This window comes from Etheostoma spectabile, chromosome 21 (assembly GCF_008692095.1).
Source record: "Etheostoma spectabile isolate EspeVRDwgs_2016 chromosome 21, UIUC_Espe_1.0, whole genome shotgun sequence".
Taxonomy (NCBI): domain Eukaryota; kingdom Metazoa; phylum Chordata; class Actinopteri; order Perciformes; family Percidae; genus Etheostoma; species Etheostoma spectabile.
In genome coordinates this window covers 4,829,771-4,847,230 of record NC_045753.1, presented here as the reverse complement: position 1 = coordinate 4,847,230, position 17,460 = coordinate 4,829,771, and the positions used below count along the sequence as shown (strand labels likewise).

The 17,460-nt window shown below is 39.1% G+C and overlaps 1 protein-coding gene and 1 long non-coding RNA gene across 2 annotated transcripts in view; both read left to right on the top strand.

Annotated features, from left to right (window-relative positions):
* ryr2a (ryanodine receptor 2a (cardiac)) overlaps positions 1-17,460 on the top strand; it is a 250,065-nt gene that overhangs the window by 1,008 nt on the left and 231,597 nt on the right. The window lies entirely within an intron of this gene.
* On the top strand, positions 603-16,666 carry LOC116671565 (uncharacterized). The gene is made up of 4 exons (XR_004327298.1): positions 603-614; positions 2,543-2,554; positions 10,994-10,998; positions 16,579-16,666. It is a non-coding gene; the product is annotated as an uncharacterized LOC116671565 (long non-coding RNA).

The window sequence follows — 17,460 nt, the reverse complement described above, 5'->3', positions numbered from 1 at the left end:
TGGAAGGAAATGTTGGCATTAAGTGGGGTGCTATGGATGCTTTTTTCTTTTTTTGGCAGACTGCATTTTAACCTGCACCAATACTTTTTAATGTTAATATTGAGTAAAATAACTCTTGAACTTCAAATGGCTGGGCGATAGGCCAATAGATCAATATATGAAACTGGTTAGTGCTTTATTTTCCTGGTTTTAAAGGCTGCTGTGATGTCATTTTCTGAACTTACCAGACTGTGCCAGCTTTTCTATTATTTGCCTTTACCCACTTAGTCATCATATCTACATCACTGGTGATTATTTATCAAAAATCTCATTGTGTAAATATTTTGTAAAAGCACCAAAAGCTCACCCTACAATACAGCCGCAATATATAGCCACAATATTTGATTTTCTCCATACGTACCACCTATAATGTGAAGAGGCACTCATGGTAATCACCAGGGGTGGGAATGATATATCAACATATTGCAATATTCTACAATATATTGCAATTCATAACCTTTTTCCCAACTTCAAATTTTTCCCCATTTCAAATGATGACCCCAAAAGAAAACTTTGTCAACATCTCGTTTTTTAAACGAAAATAAACGAATATATAAATATATATATATATATATGTATATGTGTGTGTGTATGTATGTATGTATGTGTGTATATATATATATATATATATATATATATATATATATATATATATATATATATATATATATATATATATATATGTGTATGTATATATATGTATGTGTGTGTGTAAAAAAAATGGTCTCACGATTCAATTTGAGGACGATTATCCTGTTAAAGCTACAAATCCATTGGATATCCTGATGCATCACAATGCGTCACCTCCTCAATATTATCAAATATTGCTACACATTTATCAACAAATTCGATTCACAATTTGAAGTTCAAGATACAATTTTCTCAAAAAAAAATTTCAAGGCAAGGCAGCTTTATTTGTAGAGCACATTTCAGCAACAGGGCAATTCAGAATCAGAATCAGAAATTCAAAGTGCTTTACACAGAATCAGTTAAAAAACAGTCAAAAAAATAAAAACAGATAAAACATGTGAATAAACTGTTAAAAATAAGAACATTAAGACACAAAACACAAGAATAAAAGTTACAGTGCAGCATAAGCTTGTTTATTGCTAATGCCACGGTCAAATTCAAATTATTCATTTAAAATGCAGTAACAACAACATTTTTTTGTCATCAGTCATTTAGTGTAAGATGACAAAAAGAAGAAACACTAGGTGGCAGAAGGGTATTTTAAAACAATGCAGTAGAGCTCGCCCGATTAAGGTTTTTTAAGACCTAAACCGATATTAGTTTTTTTAATAAGCCATTATTCCGATATATTGGCAGATATGTATTTAAAAAGAAAATTCAGAAACGCGTAACAAAACAAACAGGTTTCAACACTAGTTGTTTGTGGTTGTTTATGAGTTCTCCCTAAAATGATAATAATTAGTTTTATTGTCACAACAGAACAGAGAACATCAAAATATATTAAAGTTCTGGTAAATAAAATGTATAAAAATACAAACTTAAGATATGATACTTAAAGCCCTTTTGAACAAAAAAATAATCAGTGTTACCAACATGGACGTTGTAGAGCGTCCTCTGGTGGACAAACTATGCAACACCAACACTCAGAACATGGTTCAATGTTTTGTTTTTAATATATCATTTTATCGGCCATTATAAATGCAGATACCGATAGTTCAGGAAAGGCCTAATGTCGGCTGATAATATCGGCCTGCTGATATGTTGGTCGGGCTCTACTAGCGAGACTCTCGACCGCAGCGTGTGGTGGATGGTCTGGCAAAGCTAGACTAACTGCTGTGTGACGTTACTGTAAGCTAGCGTCGTGCTCTAGGCCTTTAAAAGTTTTGCAATTACAAAGCATTGCAATTTCCCTTTTTAGTTCAACCAGTTGTAATCTTTACACATTTAAATAGATTTTGAACAGATTCATAATGCATCCTTGGATCCCTACGCGCCAGGGTACCCGCTCCAGTAATGCCAGCAACTACGTCAAGGGCAACGGCAGTTCTAGCCAGGCCTTCCTCCGCAGCACTGTGGAGGAAGGGTTCACTGTGCCTGGTTACACTTTGTATTGTTTCTACAGACTAACTGCCTCCTGTCTCATGTCTTGTGTGCTGCTGCAGTATTCCAGTTGTCAGTGCAGTGTGGTTGTGTAAGAGTGGCCCTGATAGGAAGGTGGATCTGTCCACCTCAGACATCTAAATGCTGTAGTGGAGCAGTGCTCAGAGGACAGGGAGGATTTGAGGGCCACTTCACAGGCATTGAACCCAGGGAAGGAACTGGAGCACTCTGCTTCATTTAATACTTCATTAGGTGCAAGTGACTAATGTTTGGACGTGCACTGCGTTTTTATCAGAGTCAAATGGTTTTGGCAGAGACAAGAGCAAAAGGCAGTAGTATTCTACAAGACAGTACACAGCACGCAGCCCAGAAGGAAAACTATTATATAAGGCAAACTGAAATCCTGTGAAGATTATCCTCATCGCAAAAACAGGAAAAAAAACTAGTTCTTAATCGGTGTCATTTGGTAAGGAAATGGACGGCCACGAACATAGACAGGGCAGATGTTAGCGGGACATTCACTTTTAGAAGGTGTGTGTGTGTGTGTGTGTGTGTGTGTGTGTGTGTGTGTGTGTGTGTGTGTGTGTGTGTGTGTGTGTGTGTGTGTGTGTGTGTGTGTGTGTGTGGTGTGTGTGTGTGTGTGTGGTGGTGTGTGTGTGTGTGTGTGTGTGTGTGTGTGTGTAAAGGTGTCCTCAAATGTTTGTTTGCTATTTTTGCTTGACAAGAGACTCAAGTGTTTAATTGATAATTAAAATAGTTGCTCCTTACTTATCCTTTAATCCACTTTCTGTTAATTGACTAATTGTTTCAGCTCTAGTGGAAATGTACATTATACCAAAAGTTATTAAGAGAGCAGGTAAAGATTTTCAATATTCTTCTAGATACATTTCTTCTTTGGAGTGTCCGTAAATGTTTAGTACATTTCTCACCAAATTCCATCCGCGTTGCTTTAGTTCTACGTATTATCCATTTCATCTTATGTTGATAGTCTTGAATTTATGTTGTTTAATATCCAGTAATTCGTAAATCTTCGCTGGGATCAGATTTATTCTCATCTAATGGATTCTAATATTTTGTAACTCATCCAATAGTGTTTTTTCTTTGTTGTAGATTGTTTTATGTAGAACTGTAGAAGAGTACTTGGTGGAGTGACCCCAGAATGCACATTTACAATGTGTGGGTTTGCAGATCCATAAATTAACAGAGAAAAATTCTTAATAGAAATTGTCTTATTGAAGTATTTAATGTCTCGTCTTCTAGCAATGATTGATTTCATTTCCAGTAGCCAGGTAAACATGAAGAGAGTGTTTACCATAAATACCATAAAATAGGGCTGGGTGATATGGGAAAATCAAAAATCACAATATTTTTGACCAAATACATATATATTGATACGCAACGATATTGTAGTGTTGACTATTGGTGCTTTCACAAAACATTTACACAATGAGATCTTTGATAAGTTATTATCAGTAATGTGGATATAATGACTAAGTGGGTAAAGGCAAATAGTAGAACAGTTACAACAGTCTGGTACGTTCAGAAAATGACATCACTTTACTGTAATGCAGCCTTTAAAACCAGGAAAATACACCACTTATGCAATATTACAATATCCAAAATCTAAGATGATATCTAGTCTCATATCACGATAGCAATATAACATCGATATATTGCCCAGCTCAGTTAGTGCTGCACAATATGCATCTTTTGAGCATCAACGTTACGATGTGCGCATGCACGATTGTCGCATCACAGCTTGTGCGATGCCAAGTCCGGCAGCGACACCGGTTTTGTGCACTTTCTCGACCCGTGGCCACTCAGCCCGTCTCGAAACACTGACCCCCGTCTCGTAAACCATCCTTTGTCAGTGGGACTTTTTGCAGCGTCATCCCAATTCAACATACAAACTTAATTGATCCCACACACCGGGGAAATTCACTTGTAACAACAGCTCGAGAGTTGGAAAAGCAAAGGAAAAAAGTGATAAATAAAAATGAAACAAGATAAGAACAATAGAAAAACACAAATAAAAATAGCTAGTATATACATTGTTTATTTACACAGATATGTCCTTGATGGATAATTGTACATACAACTAATTGTACTATACCAATGTGTTTCTGATAAAACTGTTTAAGCGAGTATACAGTTCTACATTAATTTAGCATATTCATTTTGCTCTCAAAGTATACCAGATGCATGTATCTTTAAAATGTACATGTTTGAGCACACCCTTGCAGTGGACCCCCTAGATGGTGAAATATCCTATATGCTATTTTTGATAGATAGATAGATAGATAGATAGATAGATATAGTGCAGCCCTTTGTATAATTATAAAGCAGGAATTCGAAAGAAGCCTTTCTGCTATTAGCCTGTTTTAAATAAATGCCTGGTTCACTGTACAGTTGTGCCACCAACTTGTGCTATGGTTGGTACTCCAAATCAGGTTTCCAACATCATCACTTCTGTAAAAATACTGTGTATCACAGATCCGCTGCAGAGACCAACAGCAGCAAGATGAACTTGACACCCCACTGGATTTTGAGTATATAATAATGGAAAGTAAGCTACTGAGGTCACAGGGAAATGATGAAGATGCAGCGTAGCACTCCTGCTGTATCCTCTGCTGCCTACATGACACACATAATGTAATGAATTTACCAGTAAATGCTTTGTTTTCCATATGTATGGGGTTATGGGATTCATTTAGCAAGTAATTTTAGTGTAAAAATATTGTAAATTGCCTGATTTGGAAAAGTGGCAGACGCATATATTTCAGATAAATTGAATAGTGTTTCCATTCGGATTAGGCCATACACTTAATTTTTGTCCAGGTGGATCTTAATGCAAACGGACTCTTTCATGATCAGAATCAATACTATGTTAAACTGTGATAAATGTTCTTGATTATCAGTAGTTTGCATGGTACGTAAGCAGAATGCAGCTCGTTATTTTTGATTAGCCCGACTTTCTCACTACATCACCACTGGCTTTACCAATAATTGTCTGTCAGCAACCGTTTGCTCCTGCCGATACTGTTTAGCTCTACTGCCTCTATTTGTCTTGAAAGAGAAATGTGCGTTTTTAAAAAGAAGAATAAAATGCTTGGTTTCTTATTGCAATAGTTAATTTACATCTAGGCTTTGTTTTTGGTTCCCCCTTCTCTGTATAGTTATTGTTCCTTTCTTCCTCCTCTCCTCCTTTCCAGTCCTACCTTTTCATCCTACCCCCCCCCCCTCTAATCCTGCAGCACTCCCTGCTAAGTGCACTTTGAATGCAGATCAATACTTGGTTACTGGTGACTGCTGCACAAAGCCAACGGCATGGCAGCAGCGGTGTTCTTGTGTTCATTTAATCTCTGTGACAGAGAAATCTGTGTTTGCAGACTGTAGGAATGGACTGATCAGAGAATTCCAATGGAGAGCCACTGCATGCCAATTAAAGCTTCACTCCATCTATAATCTATCTTTTGAGCAATGTTCACCACGCTCATAGTTATTTTTAGGATGATTGTTCTGACCACGGTTAACAGCGCTGGGCTAGCCACGTAGTGTTAGCTGCATGGTGTAGCTGATGTATCGGCTCATAGGAATGTTTCACACCATACTGTAAACAATACATATTTCTGATACAGATCACTGGGATTTTTCTTTTAAATACTGATACTCATATGTTGTTACTTATTGATCGGAACACATGCACCAATACTGATATATCTTTTAATATTGTCTATAATATGTATGGCTGCTGGAGGCCCTTGTCAGGGGAAATGTAGATTGTATTAGGCATTAGAAATAACAACTATCATGCTGTAGCTATCTTTTCTTTCTTTTTTGGGAGGCAACGGCATCGTGGAGATGACTGAGTCCACAGGGATACATTTTCTTCTTCTGGGTCGTTGTCATCCACACTCACTCACCTAAGCAACCTTATCCAGGCATTTTGATGAAAGACATGATGAGGAATCCGGTTACTGCTGGAAGCAGTGAATAATTGCACAAATGGCCGCTGTAACCACCATCAGTGTGAGCGTTGCTGGTATTAGAATAGGTCAGAATAGATGTGCAAGAGTGAGGAATGACTCAGGGACTTCAGGCTGTGTTTAGGAGCAGCCATGCAGAGCTTGTTTGGGTAAGTATAAAACTTACTGTACCCAGTTCAGCACTGTCCTAAATTTATCAACAGAGCTCAGTTCCCCATGTAAGGACATGCTGACCGGCCTGTGGAGCAGAACACGTTTTTATTAACGTACACTGCTGACCCAGTATACAATTGAGTGCATAAATGAAAAGAAATATGAAAACAACTTTAAATCATTAATGGGAGCTATTGGAGGGAGGCCGATAACAGCCCCCCAATGGGAACAAAGGGGAGTTCATTGTCTAAAAGACATTTTTTGCAAGGTTGGCTTGTTACCCTTCTCTGACTTACAAAATGCAGTCTACCATGTTCCTCTCTTTTCTTTTACCTTCAGTTAAGATCAGCCCTCAAGGCGTATGGTGTCCCATGGCAGAGGACCTTTCCCATCCATCCTATCTGCAAGTTATTAACAATGCAGCCCAAAACCTGTGGTGTGGTATGGTATGTGGTATCCAGATCATCAGCAGATTCACTACAATTTCATACATGGGATATATCTCACCCCCGTGAAAATGCACTACATGAAAATAATTAACATGCCTTTGTGCACTTTCTGCCCGATAAAAGCACACATGGCACATATCTTCACATGAAATGGGAGTGAGCTCCCGTTGGTCAGTTCTGGAACAATATTGCATCCAAAATTTCCACCTTGATGAATGTTACTGTGCCTGTTACTGTTAAGGTCTTGATTCTGAATGACCTGTCAGCCTTTCGCCTCTCTGGGACTCAAAAACGTGCTGTGTTTGTTGGACTTACAGCTGCAAAGAAAATGATTGCCACCCATTGGAAACCGTCTCACGACCTGTGTATGCACCCGTGGATCCTTTCCTCTTTGGATGTGATAGTATGTGGAACTCTCTACATCCATTTTAGACTGTTAGTATTTGTGCTGATATCTGTCTGATGCATGGCGTCAGTGCAGCACTCCATGAGACAGTGTGTGTCGTGGAGTGTGGTAAAAACCATGGTTTGCCATCGATCCCATGGGCTGGAGTTGATGTTGCCTTTTCTCTGACCAGCTATATACAAACCCCAATTCCAATTAAGTTAAGTTAGGATGTAAATAAAACCAGAACACAATGATTTGCAAATCTTTTCCAACCTATATTCACTTGAATACGTAATAAAGAAAATATCTTTAATGTTTAAACTGAAAAACGTTAGTTTCTTTTTGCAAATATTCAATCATTTTTAATTTGAATGTCAAAAACCACACCTGTTTAAAACATTCCACAAGCAAACATGGAAACAGGTGACTGTCATGATTGGGTATGAAAGGAGCATCCCCAAAAGTAGTGGTGTGTCATACTGCAATATTTGGTATCAAACCCATACCAAGTACATACAGGGCTTGTGAACAACTGAGTTCACAAGCAAGGATGGGGCGAGGTTCTCCACTTTGTGAAATACTGCGTGAGCAAATAGTCCTACAGTTTAAAAACAACATTTTTCAATGTACAATTGGAAGGAATTTAGAGATTTCATCATCTGCAATCCATAATATCCTCAAAAGATTCAAAGAATCTGGAGAAATCTCTGCATATAAGGGACAAGGTCCATCCAACATTGAATGCCTGCATCCTTCCATCCCTCACTGCATCAAAAACTGACATTATTTAAAGGATATTACCACTTGGGCTCAGGAACACTTCCATTGTCAGTTAACTAAACCATGCAAAGCGAAAAGGATATATCAACACCCAGAAACGCCGCCAGCTTCTCTGGTAAATGTCAAAATCAGTGACAGGAAAAGGACTTTTTAATAAAGTTTTAATAGGCTTTTTGAACATAGCAGTGTGTGTATGAAATATTCCTTTTAAACTCAAACCAGAACAATATACAGGGCCTCTGATGGACTCAGTATAGAGGTCTTCCTGTGTGGTGCAGGGTGGGGTGAGGGGTGTCGCATTAGAGAGAAATGGCAAGGGGGAAAAGCAATAGTACTCTATCAGCTGTGAGTGCAACACACACACACATACACTCTGAGCCCTTTTTCTCAATATGAAAGTTTAATGACTTCCCTTCGAGTTTTCTAAATGTTATGCCATAATACAATGTCCTTACTATCTATCAACCAAACACTCACTGTAGTCCAGATCAGCTAAAACCCACCCACACAGTGTGTGATTGGGCCTGACAGGGTGCAGTGCACCATCCTAATGGCTATAAGACATGCAGCAACTTCCGGCCCTGAAAAGTAAAGCCAATGCAGAAGTGCCGTAAACCTTCTTTTTATGTAATTTACAGCAGGGGGGGGGGCGCCTCCACTAGTTGCAAAAAGAAGTTGTTTCAATAGAAGTCTATGGGGAAAACTACTTCTCACTTGATTTATTACCTCAGTAAAAATTTTGATGAGTTTATGGTCTCAATCGTTAGTTTCAAGTGTTCTTCAATACAGCGTCATGTTCATTTAGTAAATTAGGGTCCCATTTATCTTAAAATTGACAATAAACCAGTGGATGCTTTAGGGGCGTGGCTACACACTGACCTGTCAATTATGTCAGAGGCTTAACAATGGGGGTGTGCAAAAGAAATCGATTCGTATTCAAGCTGTACCGATTTAATATGGATTCGTGCTGGGGGGGGGGGAGATGGGGACGGGGGGGGGGAGGAATGGTGGGGTTGACTGAATAAAACCACTTTCCTTCATTATATAATGTCGGTGCGGAGCAAATATAGTAATAATATTAATGGGATAATGTAAAGCAATTTTCCCTTATTTGATGCACTCTGACGGCTAATCTGAAGGCATTGTTCAAAATAGATTGAAGGTGAAAGATTCTGATTGGTTAACCCTTGTGGTGTCAAAAACTGAAAATTCAATTTTCAATTTTATTCATAGTATCAATTCATAACCAGAGTTATCTCGAGACACTTTACAGATAGAGTTGGTAAAGAGACCCCATCAACCCTTTTGTTGATGCTTTTTATTATAATTATAATAATTACTATTATTTTATTATTCATAATAAAAACAAAAGATCGTCCACTAACCAATAGATGACGTCACCTATCCTACATTCATAATTTTCATAGTTAAGACTTTAAGGTCAAACATATAAGTAAAAGAAGCATCGATCAGTCATATTGCTGTCCCCCTGTAGGCTTGATCCTTTTCAGACATGGTAACATCGCGGGCGGGTACGCTGTTAAAGTGATGGCGCTTTGTCATTCTGACAGAGGGGACATTTACATGTTTGTCCGCTTTATGTTACAGTAGAGCCCGACCGATAAAGGGCCGGACATGACAGCACGTTTACTGACTAACAGAGACAGAAAGACTTCCGTTTGTATGCTCTCTGTATTACTCTTAACTTTACCAATTTAACTTAAATGTACCTTTTTGGAATTTCATCAGGTTGTTAGCTAGGTAGTTAGTGGTCAACAGTTGTATTTCGGTGAGAGGGTAAAATGGAAGTGAAGTTAACCTGCTATGCGGAAATGCGGAAGTTAGATGACGTCATCGTGAAAAGGGTCTATCGGGTGGCCTCTGAAATGGGCTCTGCATTGTGTCAAAACACACAGTTACGGTAAGGATCCACTAAGCAGTTAAATGAAGTTTTCCCCCCACTTGTTTTCTATGCGACACAAACCATTTGGTTAGCAAGGCATTGTGGGATTACAGGTAACACAGGAAGTGACAGTAACTGCTGCGGAAGCGGAAGTAAGAAGTAAAAGGGTCATGGGTGGTTGAAAGGTTGCAATTTTCAAACCTTCGGTGTCAAATTATGAGTTTCGCCCACTGTTTGCAGACGACAACAAACAATAGCAAGCAATGGGATGCAGGAACAAGTCTGAAGCTGCTGGGGTAAAGAAGAAAACCCAGTAGTACAGTATTCGGGGACACTATGGTCTGACTATAAAAAAGACTAACAAACAGGATTAGGGACATAGCTTAGGTCTGTATAAAGAGAACGCAGATACAGTATTAGGGGACCACTAAGGTCTATATAAAAGAGACTTCAGATACAGTATTAGGGACCACTAAGGTCTATATAAAAGAGACTGCAGATACAGTATTAGGGGACCACTAAGGTCTATATAAAAGAGACTGCAGATACAGTATTAGGGACCACTAAGGTCTATATAAAAGAGACTGCAGATACAGTATTAGGGGACCACTAAGGTCTATATAAAAGAGACTGCAGATACAGTATTAGGGACCACTAAGGTCGATATAAAAGAGACTTCAGATACAGTATTAGGGGACCACTAAGGTCTATATAAAAGAGACTGCAGATACAGTATTAGGGGACCACTAAGGTCTATATAAAAGCATCCAAAGAGCACCATGTCATGGGACCTTTTTAAAAACAAAAAAAATATTTTTTAAATACAAACTAATGTCGGCTGTATGACAGTAATGTGTCCTTCACTGATTTTTCAAAGATGGTAGTGAAAAAAACTGATTAATTTCTGCCTTTCTTTTGCTAATTTTGATTAGGTTTCCTCCTCAGGTACACAGATACTGTCATATACTGTAGATTACTTTGTTAAAATATATTGTGTATAACAAAATTTCCTGTGTGCCTGCACTTTTGTCATGATGGAGAAAGGTTTCTAAATGTAGGCCTATATGTGGGGAGTTACCTGTCGTTTCCATGTTTTGTAGATGCTGTATTTGTATGTGCCACGCTATGTAATGTGTTATTAAAGTGAGAGTCTTTATCCACGACGTTCCACTTCCAGGATTGTCCCATTGCCGATGGAAATTCTGCCAGATTTGACTCATTGAAGCGGACGTCCGTTACCTTCCTCTTCCTTTGTGTTGTTGTAACCTGACGTTAGCTTAGTTTCTAGGTGTAGACAGTCACAGAGGAAGAGTAACGTGAGGAAAATTGGGAGCCTTGGGGAACTTTGCATGTCATATTTGTATGCTCAGATGCATATATAGACACAAAGTAGTCTCTATTCTTTAAGTAAGATTCAAACCAGTTTGGTACCGAGCTAGAAAGGCCGCCCCAGTTTTCCAATCGGTCTAGTAATAGGTCATGGTCGACCGTGTCAAATGCAGCACTGAGATCGAGTAATACTAAGACTGAAATGTTGCCACTATCTGTGTTTCAGTGGATGTCATTAAAGACTTTGACAAGAGCCGTCTCAGTGCTGTGGTGTGGTTGGAAACCCGATTGGAAGGTATCAAAAGTGTTGTTTAGTAACAAGAAAAGGATGAGTTGTTGAAAAATTGTTTTTTAATGATTTTGCTTAAAAATGGAAGGTTTGATATTGGCCTATAGTTGCTCATTAGTGATGTGTCTAGATTGTTATTTTTTTAAGAGTGGCTTGATTACTGCAGTTTTCCCGGCCTGGGGGAAGATACCTGAGAGAAGAGACGTGTTCACAATCTGTAGAAGATCAGAAGCCAAACAATTCTAAACATTTTTGAAAAAGTCCGTTGGTAGAATATCAAGGCAACGGGAGGAGGTTTACACATGTTTTCAGATTACCGAGTTAGCTTTACCAAGAGGTCATACAGTTGGGATGAATGTTTTGCTCAGACAGAACATTAATTTACAATAAGAGAATATGTAACAGATGCATCTTCACGCACACACACGCACAATAAATCAGCAGAGAGGTTTACTGCTCTTCTTCAGGTCTGGTCAGACTCAATAATCCTCGTCTGCCACTGCTGAATAATTTAAAAGAAGTGGTGAGGCTGATTGGTGGATTCATGATTTGTGGTGTGTGTGTGTGTGTGTGTGGTGTGTGTGTGTGTGTGTGTGTGTGTGTGTGGTGTGTGGTGTGTGTGTGTGTGTGTGTGTGTGTGTGTGTGTGTGTGTGTGTGTGTGTGTGTGTGTGTGGTGTGTGTGTGTGTGTGTGTGTGTGTGTGTGTGTGTGGTGTGTGTGTTGTGTGTGTGTGTGTGTGTGTGTGGTGTGTGTGTGTGTGTGTGGTCACAGTCTGTATTACCGAACATTATTTTAATTAAAACATAGTTTTATATGTGTAACATGATTTTGCTTTTTGAGTTTTGAAATGAAATATCATTGCAAAGGGTAAGAACGATGGGTGCACCATGGCATGCACAGGGAAACATTCACCTTCATTCCTGATCTTTAAACCCACATTTGATAGGTAGAATAGCGCTACACTCTGCAGTGTCCATGAGCCTCATTAGCTGTTGCAAAGGACAAAAAATAATCCCTAATACCTTAGTCTAATGCCAATTTGAACATATCAGTGGCTTGTCAATCTTGACATTGTCTTATTTTCCTATCCTGGGCTGGGACACACATTGATATGGTTTGATAAAGGACTTATTGGACTTTAACTTATCATTGCGCTTACAATAACGAGCATTTCTAGTCTTAACGACAACTTATAGCACTGAAAATTACAGGAACAATTCACCATTCATACACTGTGGCGGAGGCTGCTGTGCACCTGCTCATCAGACAAACGCTCACACACGTTTACACCTTGATGGTGCAGCATCGGGGGCAAGTTGGGGTTCAGTGTCTTGCCAAAGGACACTTTGTCATGGGACTGCAGGGCCAGGGATCAAACCAACAGCCTTGTAACTTGTCCACAAAACTTTCCGCAAAAGGGAAACACACTGTTTTTTCATGAACCGTGCCACCACCATAAGGAGATGCTTATTGAGGCAGGGTTTCCACCAGCTTATTGCTAGCATGGCAGCCCACCAGGCCTAAGTTGACTCTTTCTTTCCAGAAAACGTCTGTAGCTTTTTAAACTGTCATTGGTTTTACTGCTTCTTTATCTTCAATAAGTGTTCTGCTACGGTGTGGAAGTAGCCTGTGTTACGACATGACTTTACTTTGGAGAGAGAGAGAGAGAGAGAGAGAGAGAGAGAGAGAGATTATTGCCTTTTAAAGTAATGCTGTTTCTGTGTTTCTTATTGGATAGCTGATAGATGGGCAGTTTGTTTAATATTACTTGTGCAGTCCCGTGTTGATATTCATGTTTTGTTTGCTAGCAACATGCCATTACCAGTAAACGGACTAGCGCTGTGGAGCCATGTGCTTAGCTATTAAAGGTGTATTACACAACGTTTGCTTCGTTATAAATATGTGTGCTGTAATAGATGTGGCTTATTCTCAGTTTGTGTTACTAAGCAATATGTTGGATTTTTGTTAATTATACAGAGAAATAATGTAATTATTTTATTCTAAGATCATTTTTTGGGCATTTTCGGCCTTAATTTTTGACAGGACAGATGAGGAAATGACATGAAAGGGGAGACATAAGGGGAATGGCATGCAGCAAGCAAAGGGGGAGGAGTAAACCGCTATATATGGGCGCTTGCTCTATTAACTGAGCTTTTTGGGTGCCCATGGGTGTAATTCTTAGTATTGTTTCTTCTTATATGCTGATGGCTATTCATAGTTAACTTCATGTTGGAGTTGTAAATAAATCTTGGATCTCAAAGTCAGACATCTCTGGTTCAAGTTGTTACTGGACCCCCTACAGCGGGCCAGTGGGTCAGTTGCCAGTTTTCAATAGTTTTTACAAGCCTATTGCCTAGGGCTGGGCAATTAATTGAATTTCGATTTCGGCTCCCAACGATTACCAAAATAGTACAATCGAGTAAAAACGATTGTAACTTTCGTAACTTGAGGTATCAACGTAAATATCACTATGATCTGTATTAATGATATTTTAGTACTAGAAATCAGAATTAGGTTCGGCTCTCGAAGTGAATTGGCTACGACCACTGTTTGAGTAGCAAACAGTATCAAAACATTAATTTCAATATTGCACAGATATTAATAACACATGGAAAACAACAAGGACAAAAGATTCCCCCAAAAATAATAGTCAGTCAGCTTAAAAGAAAATCAGTCAGTCAGTCAGTTCAATGCAGTTCAGTTCAGTTCGGTTAGGCCTTGTTCAAATCACTACTCGGCAGAGTGATAAGGTTGGAGATCTCATAAATCTTATCTGTATCCAAAAGAGTGTAGTCCACCAGGGTTGGTGGGCGCTGGTCCACACTCCAGAATCACTGAAATCACTGGGTCCAGAATCCCTGAATCGCTGAATCACTGAATCACTGGGTCGCTGGCTCGCCGTATCTCTCTCGTTCTTCTCTCTCTCTCTCTCTCTCAACAGTGGCAGAATATGCACAACAAAAAAAACAATCTGCATACAGCAATGGAAAATGTCCAATTAGTAGCTGTACATGGCTTTATCATTAACACATTTGAAATTCCTGTCACTCAAATCCAGTTCTATATTACTCAGTTTAAACATGAACAAAACACACTGTGTAACATACCACCTCAAATATGACCTAAGACAGTCAATAAAAACACACGTGAATAATGCTACATTTTACAGGTTTAAGCTAACCAAAAGGTAACTGGACTCATTAAAACCGTATAGCTACAAATAGCACAGCAAAAGACATGCAAACACCCTTTATGCTTGCTCTAGGACTCTAAATATTAGCCCTTTAGAGTAACCTTGTAGCGGAATAAAAATGCATGGATTCACGTTGCGCCGTCTTATTTTCAACAACGCACATGTACAAGAAGGCGCCACAACTTGTAATGGCGGCTTTGCAAAGATAACATATCAATCATCTCCGACTGTTTTTTTTTCTTAAGTTGTCAAGGACATAACAGGAACAGCAAAGTAACAGAAAATGCACAGAATATATAATTATAAAAGTAGCTTATCTCTCTGCTCTTTTAATGAACTTAAGGCAGCATGCTAGCATGTAGTTAACTTTCAGTCTCACTCACCGGAGATTCTAAAACTTCTTTCCAAAGGAAATGAAAGTGTGAACGGCAGTTCACAATATCTAAGGCTTCCTGCCACTTTTACTAGCTCAATATCGCAATCGATTTCTCTTGTATTCATCTGGCGATCTGCTTTGCGACAAGCGAAAAAAAGAAAGAAAGAAGAAGAAGACGTTGATCTTCTTCAGCCGCGCAACATTCAGCCTATAAGCATGAAGCAGCGCCACCTAGGGGAATAGAGGATTACAGCAATTACAGTACTTTGGCCCTGTGCATTTTAGATGGGCTACACGATTATTTTGCCATTATTTTGTTCTGTTTTGTAATTTCCTTGTGTGTTCTGAATGGCACGCGCGCACACACGTCATGCGCACATCCGCCCCTCCCGAAGCCAAACGCTTTCAGCCTACACTGTCAGGGAGGCAGGTCGCGTGCATATTACTCGCTGGAATTTAAAAACTTAGCGAGAGTAAAGATGGCAGAAGGAGGGCAGCCACAGCAGCGTTTGGTAAGCAAAAAAGGCAAAACCAACTCCATTGTCTGGGAACAGTTTGGCTTCGAGGAATCCGACGACGAGCAGAAACATGCTACGTGCAAGATTTGCTACATGGTAGTGGCTGCAAGTAAAGGAACACCACGAATTTGTTTAACCACTTGAAAATTAAACACAGTGACCTATGACAATTTAATAAAGAAACAGAAACGGCAATCAACTTCCTCAACATCCTCCGTAACCCAGACATCCCTAACAAACACACTGTACAGCGCAACTCCTTATCCGTTGAATTCGGAAAGGCACAAAATAATAACTGTCTGTTGCCTATTATCTAGCTAAAGACATGCGCTAATAGTTAACTTATTTGCTGTTAATGCTGGGGCCTGATGATGGGCCAGCCTTTTATATTCGTGGATTGAGTTGCTGGATTTTGTTTATATTTTGCCAAAATGTTGCCTACTTGTTTTAAAGAGATTGTGGAAGGAAATACAGGGAATAAATACTTTTATACTTTGATTTGAAATTTATATTTATTTTAATAGTTCAAAAAGTAGCCTACAATAAATGTTCAATGTTTTAAGAATTGTTGAAAGGTGTCTTTTTAATAAATGTAACACGTTTACAAAGTCATGTGAAATAATCGTGTTACATAATCGTGATTTCAATATTGACCAAAATAATCGCGATTATGATTTTTCCCAAAATCGAGCAGCCCTACGATTGCCTATATTTTTGTAATATAATAAACACTGTTACACTTTTTGAAACTATGTCAACTTGTCTAGACCTGGCAGGGCTTTCTGAACATGTTGAACACACTTTTAAAAATACCACAATAATACCGAAAACCGTGATAATTTTGGTCACTCTAACCGTGAGGTTAAATTTTCATACGGTTACATCCCAACCCAAGACCCAAGCCTAGTTCCAATGTCTTGCTCCCCACCTGCTGATTCAAGTGAAGGTGGTTTACCTTGAAGTTAGCGACCACCCCGGCCCAGGCTCACTAACTATAGGTGGACTGCAGTGTTGTAGTACTTTGGACTAGGACTGCACGATATTAGAAAAATCTTACATTGCAATATTTTTTCCCCCTGCGATATATATTGTGACATGAAAATAGAAAGTCATTTTTAAAAGATGACATAAATAGCTCTGTTTGGAAATAATAAACCATTCTCGACTACTGTGGTGATTTTGTAAGGGAGTGCCTCTACATAGAAGAAAAAAATGAAAAAGGTTCTTTTCTAATGTGAACCCTTCTTTGTTGAACTTTAATGCTTTACACACACCAAAGCAAGCTGTGACTAACGTTACTCTTCTGAAGTGGTTTTGGAGAGGGAAATTAGGTAGAAACACGCTGGTGGACTAGCATGACACCATTGTATTCATATAATAATCAATCCAGGCTAACGTGAATGACAGTGACTGCATGTTGCTTCCTCTAAATTTCAGGTTGTGGTCAACTAGCTGGGCCCAACCGTAGTGTAGATTCGAAGCACTGAACACATAGCACAGATTCCACAGAGACACTGTCACACACTCACACAAATGTGTGTAGGGGCGTAAAGTTTTTGTCCTGTTGCTTTGGCCAAATAGTTTGTGGATCTTCATGCTTTATGAACCAAAGGGAGAAAGACAGGGCGAACAGGATGATTAAAGGCTCAGAAGGTGAGAGAGGACTGCGTTTGTGCTTTAAAGTGGAGCATGCTTTGAAGGTGACCTTTAACGGGTTCAAAGGATGAACAGAGCGACAGAGGATGACACACGAGTCAGAATTTCAGCAGGGGATGAAGGTTTCCCCTTTTTATTCAGCAGTGACATGATTGTTGGAATGTAACACAGTCCTCCCAATAAAAGGCAACCGCTAAACAATTAAAGAAAACGTACATGAACCGAGGGCTGGGAAATAGAGCTAGATTTTCAGTTAAACCAGGCTTAAATTCGTAATCCAGGCTAATTGATAAGAAATCCTGTTTCATAAAGTTGGTTTAAATATGTTTAA